Source organism: Myotis davidii, unplaced genomic scaffold (genome assembly GCF_000327345.1).
Source record: "Myotis davidii unplaced genomic scaffold, ASM32734v1 scaffold166, whole genome shotgun sequence".
Taxonomy (NCBI): domain Eukaryota; kingdom Metazoa; phylum Chordata; class Mammalia; order Chiroptera; family Vespertilionidae; genus Myotis; species Myotis davidii.
This window is the reverse complement of record NW_006297385.1, coordinates 102,569-110,371: the sequence shown is the minus strand read 5'-3', so window position 1 is coordinate 110,371 and position 7,803 is coordinate 102,569. Positions and strand designations below refer to the sequence as shown.

At 43.2% G+C, this 7,803-nt stretch overlaps 1 long non-coding RNA gene across 1 annotated transcript in view; it reads right to left on the bottom strand.

Annotated features, from left to right (window-relative positions):
• LOC102765440 overlaps positions 1 to 7,803 on the bottom strand; it is a 179,239-nt gene that overhangs the window by 73,580 nt on the left and 97,856 nt on the right. The window contains exons 4-5 of the long non-coding RNA XR_436156.2: positions 6,662 to 6,729; positions 5,890 to 6,009 (exon numbers count right to left, since the gene is read on the bottom strand). This is a non-coding gene — a long non-coding RNA (uncharacterized LOC102765440). The remainder of the gene's footprint in view (positions 1 to 5,889; positions 6,010 to 6,661; positions 6,730 to 7,803) is intronic.

Below are 7,803 nucleotides of genomic sequence, written 5' to 3'. Positions count from 1 at the left end.
CCCTCCGCTACGCCCACCAGCCAATCAGGAGAGTATGCAAATTAACCCAACAAAGATGGCAGTTAATTTGCATATGTAGGCGCGAAGCAGCGGAGCAGGAGTGGCAAAGACTGAAGGCTCTGGCCAGAGTGAAGGCCTGAGTCCCAGGTGCTGGAGGAAAACCGGTGCCGGCAGTCAGGGCAATGGAAGGCCTATTGTACGAATCTCTTCATGCAACGGGCCTCTAGTAATAATAATAAAAGCATAATATGCTAATTAGACTGGACAGCTGAATGACCTTCTGGACAAAGCCAAGGCTTCAAGGGCCAAGCCCCTTGCACGAATTCCGTGCATCGAGCCTCTAGTAGAAATATAAATGGTTGTAAGAAAATACTATGAACAAAAAATCCACTTCCAAGCTCTTTTTATGAGGCCAGCATTATCCTAATTCCAAAACCAGATAAAGACACTACCAAGAAAGAGAATTAGAGGCCAATATCCCTGATGAACACAGGTGCTAAAATCCTCAACAAAATATTAGCAAACTGGATCCAGCAATATATTAAAAAGATCATACATCATTACCAAGTGGGATTTATTTGAGGTATGCAAGGCAATTTCAATATTCGCAAATCAATAAATGTGATACATCACATAAACAAATTGAAAGACAAAAACCAAATGATCATATCAACAGATGCAGAAGCATTCGAAAAACTCCACCTTTTTAAAAAGTATATGTAATTTTTTATTGATTTCAGAGAGGAAGGCAATGGGAGGGAGAGATACACACATCAATGATGAGAGAGATTCTTTAATTGGCTGCCTCCTGCATGCCCCACACTGGGGACAAAGCCCACAACCTGGGCACTTGCTCTGACTAGGAATCAAACTGTGACCTCCTGGTTTATATGACAACGCTCAACCACTGAGCCATGCTAGGTGGGCCAACACCTATTTTTTATAAAAATTCTCAGCAAAGTAGGAATACAGGGAGCATATCTCAACATGATAAAGGCTATTTATGACAAACCTACAGCTAACATCATACTCAATGGGCAAACATTAAAACCATTTCCCCTAAGAACAGGAACAAGATAGGGATGTCCACTTTCACCACTCTTATTCAACATAGTACTGGAAGTACTAGCCACAGTGAACAGACAAGAAGAAAAAATAAAAGGCATCCTAATTGGAAAGGAGGAAGCAAAACACTCATTTTTTCCAGACTAGAGGCCCAATGCACAAATTCGTGCACGGGTGGGGTCTGGCTGGCCCCGCCCCAATCAGGTGGTTGGGGCTGGGCTGGCAGGGGTGGGGTGGGGGGCGAGGAGAGGAGGGAGATGGAGCCACAGGAGGTTGGCCAACCAGCCCTGCCCCCGATCAGGGTGGGGGTGGTCAGCTACTTTGGGGGAAGGGCTGCAGAAGGTTGGCCAACCAGCCACACTCCCTATTGGGGTGGGGGGTGTGACCAGGAGTGGGCTGGCCAGGGGGAGGGGCTGCAGGAGGTTGGCCGCCAGCCCCAGCCCCAGCCCCAATCAAGTCAGTTGGTTGGCCACAGTTTGTGTCATAGCGACCAGTCATACTGGTCACCTAGCTTTTATACATGATATTGTATATAGAAAGCTCTAAAGCAGTGGTTCTCAACCTTCCTAATGCCGCGATCCTTAAATACAGTTCCTCATGTTGTGGTGACACCCAACCATAAAATTATTTTCATTGCTACTTCATAACTGTAATTTTGCTACTGTTATGAATCTTATGTAAATATCTGATATGCAGGATGTATTTTCAGGGGTCGTGACCCACAGGTTGAGAACCACTGCAAGACTTCACCAAAAAAACTACCAGATTTAATAAACGAATCTGGCAAAGTTGCAGGATACAAAATCAACACCCAAAAATCAATGGCTTTTTTTATACACCAATAATGAACTCACAGAAAGAGAAACTAAACAAATAATCCCATTTACCATTGCAACAAATAAATGATGACACTTAGAAATAAACGTAACCAAGGTGGCAAAAGAACTGTCTTGGAAAACTATACGATGTAGAAAAAAAAGGTAGAAGAAGATATAAACAAGTGGAAGAATATACCGCGTTCATGGGTTGGTAGAATCAACATCATTAAAATGTATATTATTCAAGGCAATCTAAAGATTCAATGCAATGCCTATTAAAATACCAATAGCATATTTCACCGATCTAGAACAAGTACTCCAAAAATTTATATGGCATCAAAAAAGACCCCGAGTAGTTGCAGCAATGTTGAGAAAGAAAAACAAAGTTGGAGGAATCACAATACCAGATTTCAAGTTATACTACAAAGCCACCATAATCAAAACAGCCTGGTACTGGCACAAAAACATGCATCTGGATCAATGGAACAGAATAGAGAACCCAGAAATCGACCTAAGCCATTACGCTCAATTAATATTTGACAAAGGAGGCAAAAGCATACAATGGAGTCAAGACAGTCTCTTCAATAAATGGTGCTGGGAAAATTGTACAGATACATGGAAAAAAAAGAAAAAAAGAAATTAGACCCCCAACTTACACCATACACAAGAATAAAGTCAAAATGGATAAAAGACTTAAACGTAAATTGGAAACCATAAAAATCCTAGAAGAAACCATAGGCAGCAAAATCTCAGACATCTCTCATAGCAATATGTTTATGGATACATCCCCTAGGGCAAAGGAAATTGAGAAAATAAACAAATTGGACTACATCAAAATAAAAAGCTACTGTACAGCAAAAGAAACGATCAACAAAATAAAAAGGGAGCCCACTATGTGGAAGAACGTATTTGGCAATGATACATATAATAAAGGGTTAATATCCAAATTATATAATAAACTCATACAACTTAACAAAAGAAAGGCAATCCAATTAAAAAATGGGCAAAGGACCTAAATAGACACTTCTCCAAAGTGGACATACAGGTAGCCAAGAGACATATGAAAAAATGCTCAAAGTCACTGTCATCAAAGAGATGCAAATTTTAACCATGAGTCATCACCTCATATCTGTCACAATGGCTGTCATCAACAAATCAACAATGACAAGTGCTGGCAAGGATGTGGAGAAAAGGGAACACTAGTACACTGCCAGTGGGAGTAGTCGGGTGCAGTCATTATGGAAAAACAGTATGGAGTTTCCTCAAAAAGTTAAATATGGAACTGCCATTTTGACCCAGTGATCCCATTTCTAGAAATATATCCTAAGGAACCCGAAACACCAATCACAAAGAATGTATGCACCCCTATATTCATAGCACAGTTTACAATAGCTAGGATGTAGAAATAGCCCAAGTGCCCATCAATAGATGAGTGGATAAAAAAGCTGTGTACATTTATACCATGGAATACTATGCAGCTGTAAAAAAGGAGAATCTCTTACCCTTTGAGCCAGCAAGGAAGGACCTGAAGAGCAGAGTTATCTATATATATATATAAAAACCTAAGTGACGGTTGACTGGTAGCTATGACACACACAGACGCTCAATGTATAGGCATGAAAACATGGAACAGACTGATGAATCTCAGAGGGAAGCGGGGAGAGGGGAGGTCGTGAAGAGATTAACCAAAGACCTTATATGCATACTAGAGGCCTGGTGCACAAAACTCGTGCATGGGGTGGGGGATTGGGGTGTCCCTCAGCCCAGCCTGCACCCTCTCCAATCTAGGACCTCTTGGGAGATGTCCGACTGCACCCTCTCCAATCTGAGACCTCTTGGACATCCTTCTCACAATCTGGGACTGCTGGCTCCTAACCACTCACCTGCCTTCCTGCCTGATTGCCCTAACTGTTTCTGCCTACCAGCACGATCACCTCCTAACCGCTACCCTGCCGGCCCCTTCACCCCCAACAGCTACCCTGCTGGCCTGATTGATGCCTAACTGCTCCTCTGCCAGCCCAATCGCCCCCAACTGCCCTCCCCTGCCAGCCTGGTCACCCCTAACTGCCCTCCACTGCTGGCCTGGTCACCCCAACTGCCCTCCCCTCTGGCCTGATCTCACCCCCAACTGCCCTCCCCTGCCGGCCATCTTGTGGTGGCCATCCTGTGATGACATGAGGGAGTAGCGTGAGAGCCACCTAGGCTTTTTTTTGTATAGATATAAATAACACATGGACACAGATAATAGGGTGGTGAAGGCTTGGGGTGGGGGCAGGGGAGGCATGGAGAGGGTCAATGGGAAAAAAGGGTGACATATGCATACTTTCAACAATATTTATTAAAAAAAAAAAAAACAAGAAAGAAAGAAAGAAGAAGGGGAACCCAGCAGACAGCAACTTAACCAAGTGATCCAGGTTAATAGCCCCAGTGATAAGACACATGGACACCAAGAACTCCCTGATACGATGCGCTGAGGAGGGCACATGACCTCTGTGGTGTTCTGCCAAATATGCATAACCTCTAGACATGAGAAAACATCAGACAAACCCAAACTGAGACAGTCTACAAAATAACATAGTTGTCTTCTGAACAACCATTATAGATCGGAGATTAAGGAGACATGACAATTAAATGCAGTATGGGGTCCTGGATAAGATCTTGGGACAGAAAAAGGACATCAGTGGAAAAACTAGTGAAATGTGACTAAAGTCTGTTATTTAGTTCATAATACTGGACCAGTGTTAATTTCTTCGTTTGAACAGTTGTGTTAAACTTATTTAAGATAGGAATATTAGGGGAAGTTGGGTGATGGGTATGTGTATGTAAATTCTGTACTATTTTTACAACATTTTTGTAAAACTAAAATTACTTCAAATAAGAAAGTTAATAATTGTGCTAAGAAGCATCCTTTGATGGAAATCTGGACCCTAGAGACTGTCCCACAAACATGCTACTGGTATCTAGGCAGAACCTTAGGTCAGAATGAAGAAATGCAATGGTATTCAATAAACAGCCAAGAGAGAAGTTACAGATCCACTCAGTTCCCAAAGCTCCACTGACTAGTGTCTGCAATTGAGCCAACATCACTGCCTGAATCCAGAGTCTGGAAGCCAGAATCTTCTACTCTCCCACTTTCTACCGTGTTGGAGTCTTGGTGCTTTGAGAATCAGACAACACCCCCTAAGCCAGTGGTTCTCAACCTTCCTAATGCCACGACCCTTTAATACAGTTCCTCATGTTGTGGTGACCCCCAACCATAAAATTATTTTCGTTGCTACTTCATAACTGTAATTTTGCTACTGTTATGAATCGTAATGTAAATAACTGATATGCAGGATATATTTTCATTATTACAAATTGAACATAATTAAAGCATAGCGATTAATCACAAAAACAATATGTAATTATATATGTGTTTTCCGATGGTCTTTGGTGACTCCTGTGAAAGGGTCGTTTGACCCCTAAAGGGGTCGTGACCCACAGGTTGAGAACCGCTGCCCTAAGCACCCTCCCTGCATCCTGCCAACAAAGGCTGGTGTCCCACTTAGAAATGGCCCAACAGGAATCCCTCATATTCTGAGGCCCACTCCCCTGCTTAGACTGTATCCCAAAGAAACACAAGAAAGTATTCATTAACAATCCCCATGAAACTTAAATGTAACATATTCGAAACCCTTACGTGTAATTATGTGTAAACTAGAGGCCTGGTGCATGAAATTCGTGCACAGATACAGTCCCGAGGCCTGGCCGGCGATTGAAGCGCAAGCGTCTGGCGTGGAAGGGCAGGTCCCAGTTGACCTCTGGGCCTTGGGCAGCACCTGGGCCTCTGGGTCCCCACATGCCCCCCTCCACCTGAGTTATTGGGCCCCCACCTGGCTCCCTCAGCACCTGGGAGCTGGATGGTGGCCCTGTTCCCCTCCACTGCCGCTGATCGCGATCTGTGGGGCAATTGGTGGGGCAACTGGGCCCCACTCACACCTGTCTTGGCCTGGTGCTGCCCACTCACCTGCTCCACCATACCACCTCAGGCCCACTCTGGTCAGGGTCCATCGGAGCTGGCAATGCCTCCACTGCTGCCCGCTGCCAGCTCTGTGTAGCTGATGCCCGCCATGTTCTGCACCGCCCCCTGGTGGTCAGCGCACGTCATAGTGAGCAGTCGAACTCCCAAACTCCCAGTAGAGGGGACAATTTGCATATTAGGCTTCTATTATATAGGATACCTACACTGTATTTTTTGTTTATGGAGGAACAGCACATCCACACGGGTGGGTGATGGGGCCATTTTCTGTCATGATTGTAGTGACAGTAACACAACTGCATGCATTTGCCTAAACTCAGAAACTATATACCAAAGATTGAATTTTACTTTCTGTAAATTTAAAAAACTGAGTTTAAAATGTTGAAAAAAAAGAATGACACACTGATGCATGCTATGAACAAAGATTTCCAAGGTATATTACTGTTGAGGACAGTGGGAAGCTGCTATAGAGGTAGCAATCACATAGAATGGCTTTTCTCTTTAAATGGCAAACTAAAAAAAAATACACACACACACACACACACATACATATATGATCATGAAGGGGAAGAGGTCTGGCAGGACACCTACCCAACTTCTGGCGGTAACTACTTCTGAGGAAGTTAGACTTTTGGTATAGAGGGGCAATGAAGGAGACTTCCATCTCTCCCTTGACATTCTTTCAAATTCATTAAAAAAAAAAAAGCTTAGGTGTACTAGTTGTAAAATGTAAGCAAACAAATAACCATACTGTACTCACCCTTAGTACATTCTGAACTCTAGTGTTCCTTGAGGGTCCCAGGAGAGCTGATGTCAAAGATCGTGCTTCTACAGAGACAGAAAAGAATAAGGCTATATTTTTGGCCAACCGGAGCCTTTCTGCTAATTGTATTCTGTCATTTACAAATTCACTCCCTCAACAAGTATTTATTGAGCACCTGCTCTGTGCCAGGCACCAAGGGATACCAGTGATCAAGACAAAGTTGTTATCCTCAGGGAGCAGGCATTCCATTAGGTGAGGAAGACAATAAACACACAATATGAAGTCAGGGAGGAGGGTGTGGAGAGTGATGCAGCTGCTATTTCACAGAGTGGTCAGAGGCTTGAGGAGAGGACAGAGACATGAATATAAGAGACTAAGAACTATGTGGCTAGCTGAGAAAGAATATTCCAGGTCACCAGAATGGCAGAGGACCTGAGGCAGGTATATGTAGGGGGAGCATTTGAGTAGCAACAGGAGGTTCATATGCCTTGTGCAGGGTGAGTGAGGGGACAAGTGGTAGGAGAGGAGGACAGGGAGGTGACTGGGGCAGATAGTAGGCTATTCTGAGCACATTTCCTTCAGACACTTGCGAGGAGTGGCAGAGAAATAGCACTTATCCTCACATGTAACTTTATATTATTAAATTACTAGTGGCCTGGTGCACGAATTCATGCACATTGAAAGGAAATTAATTAGAAGAAATATTTTAATATTGCTATTTACCCTTTCTATATAATAGAAGTAGCAACCAAATTCATGATCAACAATGACAGATCAAAAAACACGTGTGCGATTGGTGCCAGTGTGAGCTTTATATGTATTGCGCATGCGCAAGTCAACTTTTATTTTTAAATTGTCAGTGCGGGTCATATGTATTGGCACGTAGGTCGGTCGGACGGTCAGATGGATGTAAGGTCGGTCACCTAGCCTTTCATATACATAGATCATTATATTGGTTGGTTTGATCCACATGAAACTGCCATTTTTGTAGGTAAAATATGGTTTAATATAAGCAATGTCATATGATTCAACCCGACATTAGGAATAATGATCATTTCTTATCTATCCTATACCAGCAACTGTGTTGGTGTTTTCTGCAGGTCATGTAATTTTATTTCCGTGGTAACTCTATGAGGTAG